Source organism: Mesoplodon mirus (assembly GCF_964341445.2).
Source record: "Mesoplodon mirus genome assembly, chromosome: 3".
In the NCBI taxonomy this organism is placed as follows: domain Eukaryota; kingdom Metazoa; phylum Chordata; class Mammalia; order Artiodactyla; family Ziphiidae; genus Mesoplodon; species Mesoplodon mirus.
The window spans coordinates 193815067-193835792 of record NC_138978.1 but is presented as its reverse complement, the minus strand read 5'-3'; the positions used below and the strand labels follow the sequence as shown (position 1 = coordinate 193835792).

Here is a 20726-nt window from a genome sequence, read left to right as displayed (position 1 = left end):
GCTTGCCTTTCACGGGAACACTGCCCAGAGACTGCTTGTGAAGAATCCCGATTTAGTCTTTCCAAGGATGAAAAATCACATGGAAAGTGAGGCTCATCCATTCCTGGCACCCCCACCTCCCTAGCTCCCAACTCACCCATCAAACAACCCAAAAAGCCATGCTGACCCACAGAATGTTGAGAAATGAAATGATTATTTTAAGTCACTAAGTTTTGGAGTCATTTGTTATACAGCAGTAGATAATGAATACTGTTTGTAATAAAATAATAATTGCTTTAATCTTAAATCATATTTACTTGGAAATATTCATTATATTTTTGTCCTTATAGTCTCATGAGTATTATACAGCATGATTCCAATTATCACAAGATATAAAATATATTTTTATTTCCATTTATTTACTTTCTTCAATTCCCCTAAATTGTGGAACTCCTAGCATGACTATCATTGATGTATTTTTTGTAAGTAAATCCACGTTTTTAAAATATGAAAGGGAGGAACTTCAAAATTCAGCTGATATGTATTGAAAATATTAGAAAGTAAAAACAATGTAGCAACCTAGTAACTATTATTTTATGCAGATATACCATTTATATAATTTATGGATCATTTTCTCCTGAACAAAAAGACTGTAGGCATTCATTAAAATAAATTATGGAATTGTTACACTATTATTTGAATGAATTATTCTATGAATTATTACAGTGTTAATTATAAATACAATTATCTTCTACATTTTGATCAGATTCACAGAAGAAAAGTCCATATGGACATGATTTCAGCAATGGAAAATATATGCTCTTACTCATGTCAACAAGAGAGAAAGTTAACATTAGTGAGCCTAGAGTTAGAAAGAAAAAAATCCTCAGGAAAATAATAGTTACAATAAAAGATTTCTGAATATGAGCCCAAGTATAAATTGTAATGATTCAAGTAAAATAAAAATATCCTTCAGGGCTTCCCTGGTGGCGCAGTGGTTGGGAGTCCGCCTGCCGATGCAGGGGACACGGGTTCGTGCCCCGGTCTGGGAGGATCCCACATGCCGCGGAGCGGCTGGGCCCGTGAGCCATGGCCGCTGGGCCTGTGCGTCCGGAGCCTGTGCTCCGTAACGGGAGAGGCCCACATACCGCAAAAAAAAAAAAAAAAAAAAAAAAAGTAAATAAATAAATAAAAATATCCTCCACAGATAATTTGATTATTTTAATCACCACAATTTTCAAGAAGAAAATATACTCAGATTGGTTCATAGAAAAACAGTATTTATTTTCCGTAGTTTGCCCCTTTTTATAATAAATTTGTCAAAGTGAATAGATATATATTGCAAATTCTGGAATGAGGCTGACCTCAGTCAAATCTTTGTTCTACTATGTAATGACTGCATGATCTCAGGCTTCTCGATCTCTCAAGGTTGAGTTCTTCAATATGTACAGTGAGGGTAATAAGAGAAACTATCCCATTGGGTTGTTATGATTTAAAAAAAAATACTCAAAAGAACATCAGCCACTAGTAATTAGTACCTATCAAATTGATGATTGTCATGAATCTTGAATACCTATGTCTTATCCTCCTAATAAGTCTGTATTATCTTTGTCTCCAGGAAAAGTAACTGAGAGTTTCCCATGAAGCTTTACAAAGAGCTTATTATAGACATTCAAAGAGCACATAATTTTCAGTTTGCACATATTTTCCAGAGAACAGAAAAAGAAAGATGTCTCCTTAACTCATTGTATGGGATTATGGCCTTGATACAAAACTCATTAAGCATAGTATGGGAAATGATAATTAGAGACCAATTTAGTTGATTAACATGGTTGAAAAATTATAGAAAATATATTATAAAAGTAATGTCTTTAAAAAATAACGTATCATCACCAAGTTGGAATTATTCTAGAAGTAGATCATCATTTTAAAGAAGAAAATATTATTATTACTTCAATGGATACAAAAAAGCATTTGAGAGAGAATTTAACATTCCTTCAAAATTTTAAAAAAAGAAAAAATATAAAATGCTAGGAAGCTACAAGTAAGGAACTTCTTAACCTAAGGCAGATTATCTACAAAATAACCTAGAGGAAAACAAATATTTAATGGTCACATACTGAGAGTCTGTCTTTAAGATTATGTACAAACAAGGATGCCTACTAAAACCAGTTTTACTCAGCATTGTCCTGGAAATCCTAAGGCATGCGGTAAGACTACAAAAATAAATAAAAGGAATAAGTATTGGAAAAAGAGAAATAAAACTGCCATTATCCACATATCATAAGATTTTCTATGAAGAAAATTCAAAAGAATTTTCTTTTTTTTCCCTAGAATGCCTTTTCCTTAGGGGAGCTCATCCATTTATTTAATTTCCAAAATTGAGTCTCTCCCTCAAATATCCACTATGAACTCCTGTCTTGTTCCTCTAACTGAATAGTCAGTGTCTCCTGTTAGGTTTCTAATAGCTGTCTCAAAATTAAAATATCTAGAGATAGTTACTGATTTTCCCTGACCTAAAATCTGTTTCAACCCCATTCTTCCCAGCAGCATCTATTAATACTTAGAACTCAAGCCCAAAACCCATGAGTCTTTCATTCTTCCATTGTTTGTATCCAGTCCATCAAGTGGTGTATGGTTCCACTCCCTGAATATCTCAGGCTTATCCACAGACACAACCCTTGTCCATGCCATAATCATGTTTTACTTAGGCTGTTTCAAAACACTCCCTTTCCTTTTCTTCCTGAGTATTTACAAGTTGTATCTATAAACTTATTGCTGCTCTCATATTCCCATCATATTTGCAATAATGAATGTCATTTGTGTATTGTAGGAGACAGTTACATCTTCATACCATCGATGTCAGCCTAAACGCACTGTTTCCTCCTTTCAGTAGAGATGACAGCATTCTTTTACAACATCTTTACTTTTTTATATATTTTAAATTATTTATTTATTTTTGGCTGCGTTAGGTCTTCGTTGCTGCTCGTGAGCTTTCTGTAGTTGTGGCGAGCGGGGGCTGCTCTTTGTTGTGGTGCATGGGCCTCTCATTGCGGTGGCTTCTCTTCTTGTGGAGCACAGGCTCTAGGCGTGTGGGCTCAGTAGTTGTGGCGCCGGGCTTAGTTGCCCCACGGCATGTGGGATCTTCCCGGACAAGGGCTCGAACCCGTGTCCCCTGCATTGGCAGGTGGATTCTTAACCACTGCTTCATCAGGGAAGTCCTAACATCATTATTTTTAAAAGATTCTAGTGGGTTATTTTTTGTCAACCTCTGTAGATGAAAAATTGAATGGTAATATAGCTTTGGTTATGTTAAATCTTTTTTTCCTGTGAGAAAGAATTTTGTCAATGCACTTCTTTTTTAGAAGTGGGAATTGGTACTGAACATAGGAAGAGGTAATGGCAGTGTTCCCTAGCTATGACTAACAGAAAAATGTGGTTTTATAACATCTTGTACTCTTTGTCAGCCTCTTGTGGGACTAGCAATTCCAGTAAAGCCTCTCCAGGGTCAAATATTTGATCTGAAATTACCTGGAAAAAAGATGCACCTCCACATTGCTGAACCCTTCATAAATTGTCTCTCCTTAGTGACAAAACTGTGATGAAAAAGGCAAAACATTATAGTAGTTCAGTTTTTAGATGTGTTTCTGTAGCCCACGTTTTAATCAGAATAAAACCAAACCCATATCTTTTTCTTCACTGTACATTCTGAAACTCATTTAAAAAAAATGCACAAAACAAACAGACAAGAAAAATATCTACCTTACTAGGAAAAGAACTCCTTTACTGAAAAGCCTTGAATGAACTTAAAGAATGAACTGTACTCTCCAGTTTGTCACTTGAATGGAAAATCTTTGCTGTCTGTCTCCTAATCAGATTAAATTAGAAAATCAGTGGAAAGGTGAACCCCTATTATCTGAGTAAATTAATTGCTAAATTTAGGTTCCCACTCTATACTCCCCCTGCCAAGTAAAGTGTTAGGTCATCTGTGACTATTCAATTCCCTTTTCTTTATCGACTAATTTTCTTTCAACTACTGGGCTCTCTGGAAATTTCCCACTTCATTTTAACAAATATAGGAAGGCATAAAAATCAAATTGATAAATTTTCACCCACAAGTAGGAGTAAAGAATGTAAACATACGTCTATAAATAAATTTGTAGGAGTGAAGAACGTAAAACTCAATTTGTAAGTGATTTGTGAATTTTCTATGAATTTTATTTCCCATGTTTCGATGATGATATTTCCTAAGTAACAGATTTGAATTAAAGTTCATGAATGAATGGAAGAATCAGACCACAATAGTAAAGTGCTGAATGAATAAAATTCTTTCTCCTTCACCACTAAAGCGTGCCGAGAAGAATGATTCATGATACTAGAACTATAGGGGTTAGTTCTGGGAACTTAAAAAAAAAAAGATTTTAATTGCAAAAAAAGTTAAAATGAGCAAAAGGAAATACTTTCTAACAATATCATTGACAGTACTCTATAAACATATGTTTTTCTTATAGTATATAGTCATGGATGGCTACCATTATAAAAACAATATTGTTTAAAATCACACACACACACACACACACACACACACACACATATTGGAGAAATGATTTGACTAAAAGTTTAGCCATCGGTTTTTACTGGCGCACCAGACACTCCAATGCTTCAATTTTTCCTCCCCAAAAAGAGAGTGGAAAAATATTTCTAAGCAATATAAATATTGGAAATTATCTTAGCTGTTTTAAATAACATATGTATGCACAAGGCTTGGCTTTTACCAAATGGTGAGGTGTGAGTTCTTCATGCTGAATAATATAATTTCCCATATACACCCACATAGACACCATGTTAAACTTCATGCTTACAACCTACTTAAAAACATAATGTTTTGAATTCTTATATTTTCAAAAAATAAATTACCAAAACTTTGAAAATTCTCCATTTTTAGATGGAAATATTTTCTTTTTGATTTTTGTCTTATTTTGAAGATATCAGAAACCACTTAACATAAGGCCATCTTCAAACCCAGCACAATTTGGAATTTTTACTTTTCTTTCCCACTATTTTTCACTTTGCAAAAAAAATCAAACATACAGTTTTAAAATTATACAATGAAAATGTGTATTACCCTCATTTACATTCAACAGTGAACATTTCCACATTTGTTTCATCTTCTATCTGTATATTACACACACACAGACACACACACACGCAAACACATACATTTTTACATAAGCATGTTTTTCCTAAGAATGACATTCTGCTACATAGCCAAGATAACATTTTCACCCTTAAGAGATGAAAATCAACATTTTATTTTTAATTGCATTTGCTTTTTAAGTTTTTTTGTAGAAGGAATTTTAGATCAACAGAAGAATGGTATATATAGAACAGAGCACTTCTATGTACCCTTTCACATAACACACCTTCCTGGAATGTTAACTTCTTATTATAGCCATGGCCCATTTAATCAAAATTTTAAAAATTAACATTGCTGTGGATTATTTTTAAGTTAAATATGTTCCTGTATTTTGCTCCTCCTAATAAAATATCAATCATGTTTTTGTTTTTCCTTTCTGTGACTTTTACAAGTTTAATATATGGGCCAAACCATATTTCCTGCTTTTTCTCTTTGACACTTGATTAATTGCTGCTGACCATTAAGTATTTAAAGCCATTTTCTTGTGGACCACTTAAAATTTAATTAACTCAAAGCATCTTTATGTTTTTCTCCATTAATTTTCTTATGGTTGTATATTTCTCAAAGATTCATTTTCATAGTTCTGGAAACCAGAGAAGCGTTTTTCTTCTTCTGTTTTAGGAAAGTGCCAGACATATTCTATCATAACCTAAGCCTATGATTTTCAGTCTGTAAAGTAGTTTCTTGATATGAATGTTTCATAAAGAAAACCATGTATATCCTCTTTTATTCTTGCTTACTCATTCAAAACATTTTTATTGAGTCCTACTGTGAGCAATAAATTGTTCCAGGCACTAGTGGTATAATGAAGATGAAGATGGAGTAGCTATCTATTCCAATGGCAGATTTTCTAATTTTCTTTACCTCTAACCCTTTAATAACCAGGGAGTGTGCCTTTACATTTATCCCAAAAATAGCACTTCAACTGAGCTTTTTCTTTCTACAGAGAACTTCATTTGTAACCTGAGAATCCTCATCCTCGACCCTTGCCACCCTCTTTATATAACAAAACTCATGATCCCAATTATGCTCTAATTTAGTAAAGTTTTCATGATTTGATATAATATCCCTGTTCCTGGAATAGTTGCTTCTGTATTGAAAAGAGTCTCTTAAAACACAATTTTTAACCCCAAAAGAATGAGATCCTAATACTAGGACAGCCAACAAGTGGAGAGAGCAAATATTATAATGGGATGTTTATTTAATCTAACATTGACTCAAATCATACTGCATAAGGACATATTGTGCACATGCGCATGTGTGGGTGTTGTGTGTGTGTGCGATTGTGAATTAGGCTTTACTAAAGAATTGGAATATTGTTGGAGAAGTGATGAGAGGCTAACGAAAGTTTTAGGTAAAGGTGTACATTTTTAACTAGTTAACAGAGCGACTCCAGGGGAAATATGGAGTGCAGGGAAGAGGGCAAAAAGGACCACACGGGGTGATTATTTCGGAAGTTATTATATTTGTTCAGGTAAGCGATACTGCGAGATTTAACCTAATGGTCGTTCAGGGTGAGAACGGATTCACGAATCATTTCAGACGTTCTCTAGACTTCATAATCAGTTGACTGTGAGAACCACAGAAGAGTGAGAAATTATTTTATTTTATCTTTGCAACTTTCCATCTCTTGTTGGTGTATTCTCATATTTAATATGAATTATACTATAACAGTTAACGAATCTATTTGTAGTGGCTTAGATGTTCATTTAACTCGTATGATTTAAAAACTTAAATGATCTGTTAAGGATGTTGAAAAGTAATACTGTAACTCAGGAGAATAAAAATGTGCAAAAATGTATGAAATAGTGAAAAGGAAAAAAAAAAGTACAGTTTTCCACCTGTGTCGGGGAAACACCAGGTCTTTCCTCCTGTGTTTCTCTGCTGTGACCTTTACTTCTCACACCGAGCACTTCGCTTCTGACACTTCTGGTCACCAAATGTGTGGGTTTTTTTTTTTTTTGCCCACACCAAGCAATTCTGCACAACACCAGCTAGGTGTCCTACAATTGAACTCAATTCTGACACTGTCTATTCAAAGATAGCATCAGATCCCACAGGTTAAGGGACCAGACCTGCAAGACTCCCCCAGATGATGAGGTAAATAGAGCAAGGCCTGGGAGGGTTCTGAGCACAGGAGCCTCTGTCTCTGTGGATTTGGGGTGCATCAGCCACCTAGGGTAGATGTGTTCACCAACCTGGAAGCCCTCCAAACCCCTGACTACTGGTATTTTATGGAGATTTCCTCAGATAGGCATGACCATTTATTAACTCCACTTCCAGCCCCTCTACTCTCTCTGGAAGATGGGGTTGGAACTGAAAATTCCAAGCTTCTAATCACAACTTGGTTTTTCTGGTGACCAGTCCCATCCTGGAGCCACCCAGAAGCCCACCCTGAATCACCTCATTCGGACAAAAGATGCTCCTAGTACTCTTATAAGTTAGGAATTTACAACAGTTTTAAGAGGTCCGTGTCAGCGACTGGGTTGAAGCCAAATATAATAACAAGAGATGTTCCTAGTGCTCTTATCAACCAGGATATTACAATGGTTTCAGGATTTCTGCGTCAGGAAAACTGGGGATAGAAATCAATATATATACTTTCTATTATCCCACAAAAAGCTTTCAAATAAGTAAGTAATCTTCCACCATGATATGGTAACAAGGAATTCTATAGGAGAAGGAGTGACACAGGAAAAGAACAACGGAAATCTAGGTACAGACCCCGTAATTTTTTCTGCATCACTCGTTTTTTCTAGCAGTGTCATTAAAATGTGTGTCCGTAGAATGCTACTCTGGAGGTATTGTTGGGAAATGCTTAGTATGAGAGTACTGTATAAAGTAGTAAAAGGATGCACATGCAGAAATCCAAAAAGGATGGTATCGGTTTATATAATTATGTGAAGCTTTCATGAGGAAATAATATGACCTGCACACAACATTTAAATAAAAAGACATCCATTACAGTTTTTATTGTAAGAATAGATGTAGAAAGAAGTAAAGTATCTCATATGAGAATACATACATAAGATATACAAGATGTAGTGTGTCTATAAATTGTGCACCTATAAGTCATTGTTAGAAATTATATTAAAATGAAGAGTAGTACAGATGAAATAAGCAAGATAGGAAATTCCTTAAAGTAGGGTAACAATTTTATTAATACTATTTATGTACATTAAATTGTATTTCATTTTTATATGGAAACGTAATACTAGCTAGAAGGTACGTTTGTTGAAGATGGTTGTTTTAATTTATTTATAGAGTTTACATTTTCACATTTTTCCCACAAGATCCAAATTATCAAGTGTAATTAATGCCATGAAAAAATTTGCAAATAGTTATATCTAAGCAGGGAAGATGTTAACTTAATTACAGCAAGGGGTTATGTTTGTATAGCCTATAATATGTTTGTATAGACCTGAAATATCACTATCATGTAGGTTAAAGATAATATATGTGAATTTACAGATCTGTGCAATTAGCATATTGTTATATAACCCACAATCAACTCTCATTTAATATATTGATATAATGACAACTTTAATTGGTGCCCAGTTCTCATTTAAACCATCAAGTTATTCTGTGTAGTAAATCATAAGGGATAAATCTGATGAATTAGCCAATACCTAGTTCCTCCTTGAGAATGTTAAATTCACCTTCCAATAAGGAATGAAAAATAAGTCAATTTAAAAAGGGGTAGCTATTTTTAAAACCACCAAGGTGAATGTAATTAGCTGAGATAAGTTATTTCCCAAAAATTTTGGAAGTTTACATGTTTAAAAATAAGAAAAAGAAATTTATAATATGTTGAAATTGTAAATTAGTAATTTTGACAAAATCAGTTTCTTTTATGATTTTTTATTCATTATTAGGTTTTCAACTTCTTAAGATTCAGTTTTGTCTGGAACTAATAAAAGTAAAATAAAAGCTCAATTATCATAAAAGAGGTTTTTGTGAACTTGTGTTATAATAGCCTTAAGATGATTATCTAGTTTAATTCCTAGGTTAAATGGTATGTGTACTTTTATGGTTTTTAATACACAATGCCAATTTGCTCTCCAGAAATGAATAACTTATCATTGCAGGACTGAGCAATATTCCTTTTGACTTTTGCCCCTTGGCTGAATGAAAAATAATATAAGAACTATATTATTATTATTGTGGCAGTTGACATTTATTTAATGCTTACTATGTGCAATGACTATGGTTCTGAATTACTTTTTATAAATTAACTCAATGAATTTTCTTTTTGTAATTAATTTTTTATTGGAGTATAGTGGATTTACAATGTTGTGTTAGTTTCTGCTGTACAGCAAAGCGAATCAGTTCTACATATACATATATCCATTCTTTTTTAGATTCTTTTCCCATATAGGTCATTACAGAGTATTGTAACTCAATGAATTTTCATCACAACCTTGTTAAGATAGTAGACTAGTTATCTATTGCTGATACTGAGTTAATGACTTCACATCTTCATGGTATAACCAGTAAACACTCATTGTCTCACAGTTTCTGTGGGTCAGGAATTTGGGAGGAGTAATAATCAGGATATATGTGATGTTGCAGTAAAGATGTCAGTTGGGGCTACGTTATCTGAAGGCTTGACGTTGTTTACTGTTTATAGAACATTGCCAGTGTCAAACTGGGTTGAATTCTGTATATTTAATAAGCATCTTGTATTTAGATCTTGTGAAACTAAATGAATTTTAAAGCTTTACTTAAATCTATTCTTAGCCATTGAATGGTTCACAGTCCTAGAATTGGCAGAAATATGATGTCTGCTCATGTCCACACACAAACACACACACTCTGACTGGTATTTTATTGATTAAAGCAACAGGATCAAAATAAAACTCGATTGTTAGAGATTATTCTCCTCGAAGAAAAAGAAGCAATTTTCATGGCAATCAACCCACTCATGCTTATTAACAGAGTCTAATAAGCAAAGGCTATGTGAGAGGTTTATAATGCAATTTGTTCAGTCGGTCTATGTAATAAACTCCCTGTAAAATAAAAACAAATAACATTCAAGTTTTAAAATTTACCCTGTTTCGTGTTTCTCTTTAAAAGCTCTTTCTCCAAAGAATATTTGATTTCTGTAAATCAAAATCCAGGACTAGATTGGTTTCATGCACTGTCCACTGTTGCTTACTGCTTTCTGAAGAGCTGTTACCTAGCAACTGCATGGAAGGAGCTTCCAGTACTTTAAATCATAGACAAGCTCAAAAAATACTGTGAGGCAGACTTTAAAAAAATATTCTGACTCGTTAAAATGCAATTAACAAATTGATTTTCCATAAAACAAAAGGGCCTTGAAAATAGATTTGATCGTATCTATCTATAAATTTGTACCTTTAATTATAATTGCTTATCTAAAGAGCTTTTAAATCAAAAATAATAAAAATAGCAATAGGGCTTCCCTGGTGGCGCAGTGGTTGAGAGTCTGCCTGCAGATGCAGGGGACGCGGGTTCGTGCCCCGGTCCGGGAAGATCCCACATGCCGCGGAGCGGCTGGGCCCGTGAGCCATGACCGCTGAGCCTGCGCGTCCGGAGCCTGTGCCCGCAACGGGAGAGGCTGCAACAGTGGGAGGTCTGCGTACCGCAAAATAAATAAATAAATAAATAAATAAATAAATAAAGCAATAAAACAGAAACCACGAATCTCACATAATCCTGCTATTTTAAAAGTCGTAGCCCTTGAAAACTGTTTCCCATTCCTTAAAATAGTTACTATTAACATTTTGATTCCCATTCTTACAACTTTTCATGCTTATTCAGACATACGTATGCACACATGACCATATATGCAGAAGTCAGCTTTTTTATCAATGGAGTTATATCGTATCGTTTTGCTACTTAAATTTTAAACCTGTATTATTGACATTATTTCAAGATGGTTTATTGAAATCTATCTTTTTATTTTTAATAATGCAGGATTGTGTTGATAAATAGTACCCGTTTAGAATTCTTATGAGCATTTTATATTCATTATCTACTTTTCTCCGCAGAAAAGCCTATGAGGTAAATACTATTATAATTCACAGTTTTAAAGATAAGGCAAGTTAGGCTCTGTGGGATTAGGACCTTGTCAGTGGCCTGGCACACTTGGGGGTGAAACCATTTTCTCTCATGTGCTTATGCTCTGATGGCAAGCAACCCAAGAGAAAGAGCTGAGTCAAAACAGCAATTTTACAAGGACGAGAAGAAAATACAAGATTTCGAAAGAGGAAATGCTCTCTTCAACAAGGGAAGGAAATTAGAAAGAAAACATGGACAGATTTGATCATTGCTGAGGAGTAATCTTTGCATAATCAAAACTGGACTTTTGCCACATATGTGGTCTCACCAGCAAGAGGGACAGTGTGTAGAGGAAGTGGTTGTGTCTACAAAATATTAATCCAGAAGTTTACAAAACCTAGTCTAGTAACCATATTTAACTGAAAGAGGAGTTGAGACATGTCATTTCTCCCTGGACAGGCATGCACCCAGCTAGACCTTGGGGATGGGTGAGGGAAAATGAAGCCTGTTACTAAAAGGAAGAAGGAGATAATGAATATGGGGTGAGAGTAGTTTCAGCCACAGTTCAAATCTTTTTGTCCACCCAAGTATCCATGTACAGTGTTTTTCCCTTATACATTAAGATACTCATTCATTATTATGAAAAATACCCCAAAGTTGCCTCAATTGCTGAATCCAACTCAAAGTGAAGAATATCTCGATAATTCAAAGTGATTGCCAGATATGGATCCTAATAGTCTCGCAATGAACACGCCAATAAGTGAGTTAGTTACCTCTCCCCACCCCATATGCATATATAATAGCAGAGCAAGATAGCTGTGATAAAAAATAGTGGGTTTTGGACAAAGAAAGGGAGACACACAGCAGACATTGTTCCATAGGAATGGTGAAATCCTGTGGGACATGAATTGCAGAGACCTTGCAGTATTTTTTTTTTTTTGATTAGACACCCATCCTGCTCTTAGAAAAGAACTCCTTTGTCTATTCATAAGCATAGATCCTTGGTCACTATCTTCTGTGGCTACAGAGAATGTTGAAATTAGAACAGACTTCCTCCAGTCCTTTCTATGTGTCAATAAGTTCTTTTTTAAGAACTTTCTTGCACTTGCCATATTTACTGGCTTTTGTTGCCGTGTCCGTATCACCCTCTTGGTTGCCATGACAACCACCTCGGCATCATCTGAAACAATAGGTTTATTGGGTGGGAAGGCAGCACAGCACCTTTATCTGATCCTCACATTAGGTCCAGCTTTATTGATCTGGCTGAAAAGTCTTAAAAGGAGGTCGCTGATAAATATTCTGAAAGACAGTGTCATCTCCCATGATTTAGGGTACAGTTCACTGTTTTGGTTCTGCAACTGTCCAGATGCCTGGACTCCTAGGTTTCTGGCTTCAAGCAATGTTCCCTTCTCTCTCTGCTTTCAGAGTGATAGATTTTTACCCCAGATCATCTGTCTCTGTATACCTTACTAAAATCAGCAAGGTGCTGTCACCCACGTTAGTATTCTTGCCCTTTCTGATACCTCTCCCATACGTGTCTCCATCGACAGGTAGTTTCTGCATTCAGAGGGGAAAATGGATAATAGGGAAAGATAGCAATTTCCGTCACAGATCTAATTTTACATTATTCATCTCTATAGTACTTAAATTTTATATAACTTAGTCTTCTTTTTAAAAAAAAATTATTGGAGTATAGTTGATTTACAGGGTTGTTAGTTTCAGGTGTACAGCAAAGTGAATCAGTTACACATATATCCACTCTTTTTTTTAGATTCTTTTCCCATACAGGTCACTACAGAGTATTGAGTAGAGTTCCCTGTGCTATACAGCAGGTTCTTATTAGTTACCTATTTTATATATAGTAGTGTGTATATGTCAATCCCAATCTCCCAGTTTATCACCCCCACCTTATCCCATAATAACTATAAGTTTGTTTTCTGCATCTGTGCCTCTACTTCTGTTTTGTAAATAAGTTCAGTTGTACCTTTTTTTTTAGATTCCACATACAAGTGATATATGATATTTGTCTTTCTGCATCTGACTTACTTCACTCAGTATGACAGTCTCTAGGTCGATCCATGCCTCTACAAATGACCCATTTTTGTTCTTTTATATGGCTGAGTAATATTCCATTGTATATATGTACCACATCTTCTTTATCCATTCCTCCATCAATGGACATTTAGGTTGCTTCCATGACCTGGCTATTGTAAATAGTGCTGCAATGAACATTGGGGTGCATGTATCTTTTTGAATTATGGTTTGCTCTGGATATATGTCCAGGAGTGGGTTTGCTGGATCAATCACATGATAGCTCTATATTTAGTTTTTTAAGAAATCTCCATACTATTCTCCACAGTGGCTGCACCAATTTAAATTCCCATCAGTAGTGTAGGAAGGTTCCCTTTTCTCCACACTCTCTCCAGCATTTATTGTTTGTAGATTTTTTGATGATGGCCAGTTTTTAATTAGAAAATCACTTGATAAAAATTGGCAGTTTGTGGCTTGAAATGTCCCCAAAAGGAAATGTAAGTAGCTGATGAAAAAAAATGAGCTGAAAAACTGCCCAATCTCCTTATTCACTGTCCCTCTTTTCCACACTGCTTGGTCATAATAGTTAATGGTATGGATAGCCGGGAAAATGCTTCTTTCAGTGCCCTAGGCTTGTGTTTCGGTGATTTCCCTTCTTTCAGTGTTCTTGCCCACGTCTTATCTCTGCACCCACTTCCAGAGGCATATTCCCTAGATCATGTAAATGTGAGCCTTCTATCATGGCTATTCCTAGCCACCCCCCTCTGTGACCACCACCCCCTATCTTTCTAGTTCATGTCCTATAATACAGAACTCCAACAATCTTTTGACTACACTGGGACCTGCGATTTGTTGATTCGACCAAGTTTTCACCTGTTGGTCCTGGATTCCCTTCTTAACCTGTTTGCATCCTATGGCACACCTTTAGAACCCATAATTTCAATTCAGCCTAGTTCGTTGACCTTCCATTAGTTAGACTTGTTTGTCAGAAATCAACTCTAGTGAACAACTCTCTGTCTTCTAAGTGTTTACTTCCATGCATTTGAATGTGGCCAGAGGAAACCAAACAAAAGATGACCTGCAGGCTATTCTTCCATTAAATTCATGATCACTAATTTTTAGGGGTCTAGAAGCTGCCAAACAATCATTCTGTCCCTCAATTCTGTTTCTTCTCCCACTCTCTTAAACAGTGATACCATATTTTCTCTCTCACCTCCAACCTCTTCCCTAATCATCATTTCCACCTATTTTACTAAGAAAGTAGAACGATTGGAAGAAAAATAAAATTTTCGTAAACGTCTGCCTACACATCTACCCACCAACCTGAAGGTAGAACACCCATATATTCTACCTTTTTTCCTGTTATTATAGGTGAACAATTTTAGTAGCAATATGGCTGAGAAGAGGCATGAAAAGAGTGATATATTATGTTAGTAAGATTACCCAAATTCTGACAATCTAGGAATGACATTCTAAGGAATTCAAAATATATACTATAAGCTTTAGGATTTATGAAAGGTCATTAATCCATTTGGCAGATCAAACAGCACTCTCTAGTTATTGTTGATAATGGAAATGTTCTGTATGTGCCTTGTCTAATACCTAGCCAGTAGTCACAAGTATTATTGAGAACTTAATTGTTATTGAACTTTTATTTCTGTTTAATTTTAGTTCATTTAAATGTAAATAGCCACGTGTAGCAGAGGCAAGTGTATCGGCCAGCACAGTTTCATTTTTATTTTATGCAATTAATTAGTTAATTCATTATTTTATTGAAGTATAGTTGATTTACAATGTGTTCATTTCAGGTGTACAGCAAAGTGATTCAGTTATTCATACGTATATATCTATTTTTTCACAGATTCTTTTCCCTTATAGGTTATTGGAAAATATTGAGTAGAGTTCCCTGTGCTATACAGTGGGTCCTTGTTGGTTATCTGTTTTATATATAGTCGTGTGTATAGGTTAATCCCTAAACTCCTAATTTATCCCTCCCCCTGCTTTCCCTTTTGATTATCATGTTTGTTTTTTATGTCTGTGGGTCTACTTCAGTTTTGTATGTAAGTTCATTTGTGTCATTCTTATTTTAGCTTGCACATATAAGCAGTATTATATGATATTTGTCTTTGTCTGGTTTACTTCACTTAGTATGGTAATCTCTGGGTCTATCCGTGTTACTGTAAATGACATTATTTCATTCCTTTCTATGGCTGAGGCAACTGTATTGGCCAACACAGTTCTAGAAGGGTGATAGGTGGGCTGTTGAAGAATTGGAGAACAGGAAGAGCAATTCAGAAGCTGTTTTGTTACCCCTGGTGAGAGATTATCAGAGTTTGAATAAAGATCCGGCATCCCTTAGCTGTAATCCCAATCCAGAAAATTCTGAAAAAAGAAAATATTTTAGTATTTGTGTTGGTGTTAAAATCTGACCTGACCTGAAATTATTTGGTAGCAATCCCCGCACTGAACTTAATTTTTTTAAAAAAATTTTATTGGAGTATAGTTGCTTTACAATATTGTGTTAGTTTATACTGTACAGCAAAGTGAATCAGCTGTATGTATACATATATCCCCTCTTTTTGGATTTCCTTCTCATTTAGGTCACCACAGAGAAGTGAATATAGTTCCCTGTGCTATACAGTAGGTTCTCATTAGTTATCTATTTTATACATAGTATCAATAGTGTATATATGTCAATCCCAATCTCAAAATTCATCCCACTACCCCCTTTCCCCCTTGGTATCCATGCATTTGTTCTCTATGTCTGTGTCTCTATGTCTTCTTTGTTAACAAGATCGTCTACACCAATTTTTTCAGATTCCACATATATGCATTAATATATGATATTCATTTTTCTGTTTCTGACTTACTTCACTCTGTATGACAGCCTCTGGGTCCAGCCATGTCTCTACAAATGACCCAGTTTTGCTCCTTTTTATGGATGAGTAATATTCCGTTGTATATATGTACCACATCTTTTTTATTTTATTTTACTTTTATTTATTTATTTTTTAACATCTTTATTGGAGTATAATTGTTTTACAATGGTGCATTAGTCTCTGCTTTATAACAAAGTTTATCAGTTATACATATACATATATCACCATATCTCCTTCCTCTTGCATCTCCGTCCCATTCTTCCTATCCCACCCCTCTAGGTGGTCACAAAGCACTGAGCTGATCTCCCTGTGCTATGTGGCTGCTTCCCACTAGCTATCTATTTTATATTTGGGAGTGTATATATGTCCATGCTACTCTCTCACTTCGTCCAAGCTTACACTTCCCCCTCCCATGTCCTTAAGTCCATTCTCTATGTCTGCATCTTTATTCCTGTCCTGCCCCTAGGTTCTTCATAACCATTTTCTTTAGATTCCATATATATGTGTTAGCATATGATATTTGTTTTTCTGTTTCTGACTTACTTCACTCTGTATGACAGACTCTAGGTCCATCCACCTCATTATAAATAACTCAATTTCATTTCTTTTTATGGCTGAGTAATATTCCATTGTATATATGTGCCACATCTTCTTTATCCATTCATCTGTCGATGGACACTTAGGTTGCTTCCATGTCCTGCCTATTGTAAACAGTGCTGCAGTGAACATTGAGGTTCATGTGTCTTTTTGAATTATGGTTTTCTCTGGGTATATGCCCAGTAGTGGGATTGATGGGTCATGTGGTAGTTCTATTTTAAATTTTTTAAGGAATCTCCATAGTGGCTGTATCAATTTACATTCCCACCAACAGTGCAAGAGGGTTCCCTTTTCTCCACACCCTCTCCAGAAATTATTTTTTGTAGATTTTTTGATGATGGCAATTCTGGCCAGTGTGAGGTGATACCTTATTGTAGTTTTGATTTGCATTTCTCTAATAATTAGTGATGTTGAATATCTTTTCATGTGTTTTCTGGCCATCTGTATGCCTTCTTTGGAGAAATGTCTATTTAGGTCTTCCACCCATTTTTTGATTGGGTTGTTAAGTTTTTTGATATTGAGCTTCATAAGCTGTTTGTATATTTTGGAGATTAATCCTTTGTCAGTTGCTTCACTTGTAAATATTTTCTCCCATTCTGAGGGTAGTCTTTTCCTCTGTTTATGGTTTCCTTTGCTCTGCAAAAGATTTTACATTTCATTAGGTCCCATTTCTTTATTTTTGTTTTTATTCTCATTACCTTGGGAAGTGGGTCAAAAAAAGATCTTGCTGCAATTTATGTCAAAGAGTGTTCTGCCTCTGTTTTCCTCTAAGAGTTTTACAGTGTCTGTCCTTACTTTTAGGTCTTTAATTTGTTTTGAGTTTATTTTTGAGTTTATTTTTGTGTATGATGTTAAGGAGTGTTCTAATTTCATTCTTTTACATGTAGCTGTCCAGTTTTCCCAGCACCACTTATTGAAGAGGCCGGCTTTGTCTCCACTGTATATTCTGGCTTCCTTCATCATAGATTATGGGATCATAGTTGCATGGGTTTATCTCTGTGCTTTCTATCCTGTTCCATTGATCTATATTTCTGTTTTTGTGTCTTGATTACTGTAGCTTTGTAGTATAGTCTGAAGTCAGGGAGCCTGATTCCTCCAGCTCCATTTTTTTTCTCAAGATTGCTTTTGATAATTGAGGCCTTTTGTGTTTCCATACAAATGGTAAAATTTTTGGCTCTAGTTCTGTGAAAAATACCATTGGTAATTTGATAGGGCTTGCATTGAATCTATAGATTGCTTTGGGTAGTATAGTCATTTTCACAATATTGATTCTTCCAATCCAAGAATATGGTATATCTCTCTATCTGTTTGTGTCATCTTTGATTTCTTTCATCAGTATCTTATAGTTCTCTGCATACAGGTCTTTTGCCTCTTTAGATAGGTTTATTCCTAAAATTAGTATGAGTATTCCCACATTAGCTGCAGAAATAATAAACATAAGCATAGGTTGCTACCTACACATATTACATAGGGTTTGCAAGATGAAGCATATTGTCTTTCCAAAATTTGAAAAAAAAATAATTCTAAAAGCTGATAGGTGTCCCTTAAGATATGGACAAGGATCAGAAGCCTGTAGTAAGTAGTGAGAGTGGGAATGAGGGTAGGGGAATGAGAGAGAGACAGAGGACTTTAGTGGTATAATCAGTCAATAAACCTTGGCAGTCATATGACATTGGGAAATGAGGGGCAAAGTAGGATGAAAGAATATTGTCAGTTTTTTAACTCAAGTTAGTGGATAGTGATGAGTATTCAAAAAATATCTGAGAAAGAGGGATAGATTTGGACCTGAGAGGAGACATCTAGAGATATATTCAATTCTGTTTTTCAGACTGGGTTTCTGTAATTTATGCAAATGAAGAATGTTATTGTATCATATTCCTTTCCCTGTGCCAATCTTCCTTATTGATTACATAGATGTTTTCTTTATAAAAAGAGTACTGATTTTTCTTATTTTCTAACAGGGAATCCCAGCATTATATACAATTAACTCATTAATCTAAGATGATTGTTTTCAACCTATCTGATCCAATACCTCCTTTTTATGATAAATATTTTGTAATACTTCCTTTATTATCCTAGAATGAAATTCAGAGTAAATGTAAATATCTATATGAATACATTTTAAATAATTAATATAATGTCCTAATTGTAATATGAAGGAGAAAGAGAAGGGAAATAATTAATAGTAAGGAAGTGTATATTTCAATATGTAAATGCCCAGGTATGAATAACCAAAAAAAAGACAATGCAAGAGAGAAAATTACTTGCACCAATAAGTACATGCCCACTACTGACACTGACAGTAGCGGGCACATACTTATTATTAATGATCATATCTTAGATTTGTATTAATGACTCACATACAATACTAAACAAAACAAGCTTTCTCTTAATTTATACAGTGGTTGTCTTTCTAAATAATTCAGTATTTACTAAAATAGTGCAGTACCTACTTTGTATTTATGTGTAAAGTAGCCTCCAGTAATATGTACATTGTTTGATAGACTAATAGACACTGTAAAAACTTTACTTACTTGTAGAAAAAAACATATACAGAAATAAAAATTACTACCTAAAATTTACTAATCTTTCCCTTCTTTCCATTTCCAACAGATTAGTATAGTTTTTGAAAAATTAGCCAGTGCAACATGATCTTCCATCAACCATCCCCAACCAAACACAGATGAACACATTAAGTGAGGAAAAGGGAAGGAAGGGGACCCAATTTTTTTACTTTTTAACCATTGAAGGGAAATAAGATGGAATATTTTTCAACTATCACAGAACTATCACATTATCTCATGGTCCCCTACTAGAAGAAATACGGTTTGTACATTAAACCAAGGGAAAGTTAATAATTGCATGTGGTTTTGCATATATGGTAAACATACCTTCTAAATTTTCTGGTAGTTTATCTCATGTCATAATACGTGTAAACATTTTTCTTAAATCATATGTTCAATTTTTGGTTTAAAATTTATGGACCCCAAATGTATGGCTATCATATGCTTCTAAAGTAATAACACTCTTCATTTAGCAGTTTTGTTACTTTATTTTCATAGATAGGGCATACACACTCAAAAATTATTTTGAGAAATATTGAAATAGTGGTTTAAGTCATTGTTATTTTGCAAATATTTTTGTATACTTTTCCACATTCAAAATTGGATTTTGAATCTACCTGCCTTCCTGCAAAATATTAAGTATCATGGTTATGTATTTTTTGAGATTTTCCTTAAAAATTATCATTATAATATGTTTGACAAGCAAAAAAGAGGAAAGAGAAACAAAGAGACATTGTTAGCAGATTCTTGATTTTTTTAAGAGTAAATCCTGATAGGTAACCATAGCATACAATTTCTTCCATAAAAGGTGAAAGAAAAAAAATGAATAAGGAAATGAAGGAAAAAGAAAAAAAAATAATGGGCTCTTTCATATGCTAACTCATGTTATACAAATTGGAGTAATGTTATTATTTATCTATCTGGAGCATTTGATGAACCATTTCCCAAGCAATCTTGTTTCTTCATAAATTGTATGGTGTATGTATTCATTTTATAGATCCGACTCACCTATTCAACCTTCTATTTCTTAATTTAGCTAAAACTGCTATTTTCTGCCTAAGAATATTTATTTAATTAGAACTTTAAACAGTCTTTATTTCCAATAACAGCTATAATAGTTTACTTGGAAGGGAAGTTTTTTTCCCCAAAACAAACAGCTTTTTTCCCAAACAAACTTGAATTGCTTCTCTAAAATATGATTTCTGTGGAAAATTGAGTATATGGCATCTGGGCCCTCGTTCTTGCATGAAAATAATATACTTGGGCTGAGTAGCATCACCCCCCTTTAATATGACCTGCGCCCCCTTACGTGCCATCTTTTCAAACACTCTATTGTTTTTATGTCATTGAATTTTTTTATGCCATTTATTATCTTTTCTGACTGGACTCTATCATCTTTTGAATTTTTGACCTAGGTCCTAGGTTAAAGTATATTTTAAATTTATATTTATTTCA

At 34.5% G+C, this 20726-nt stretch overlaps 1 protein-coding gene across 9 annotated transcripts in view; it reads left to right on the top strand.

Moving 5' to 3' along the window:
• The window catches only part of KCNT2 (potassium sodium-activated channel subfamily T member 2), a 354895-nt gene that overhangs the window by 210563 nt on the left and 123606 nt on the right, over window positions 1-20726 (top strand). The window lies entirely within an intron of this gene.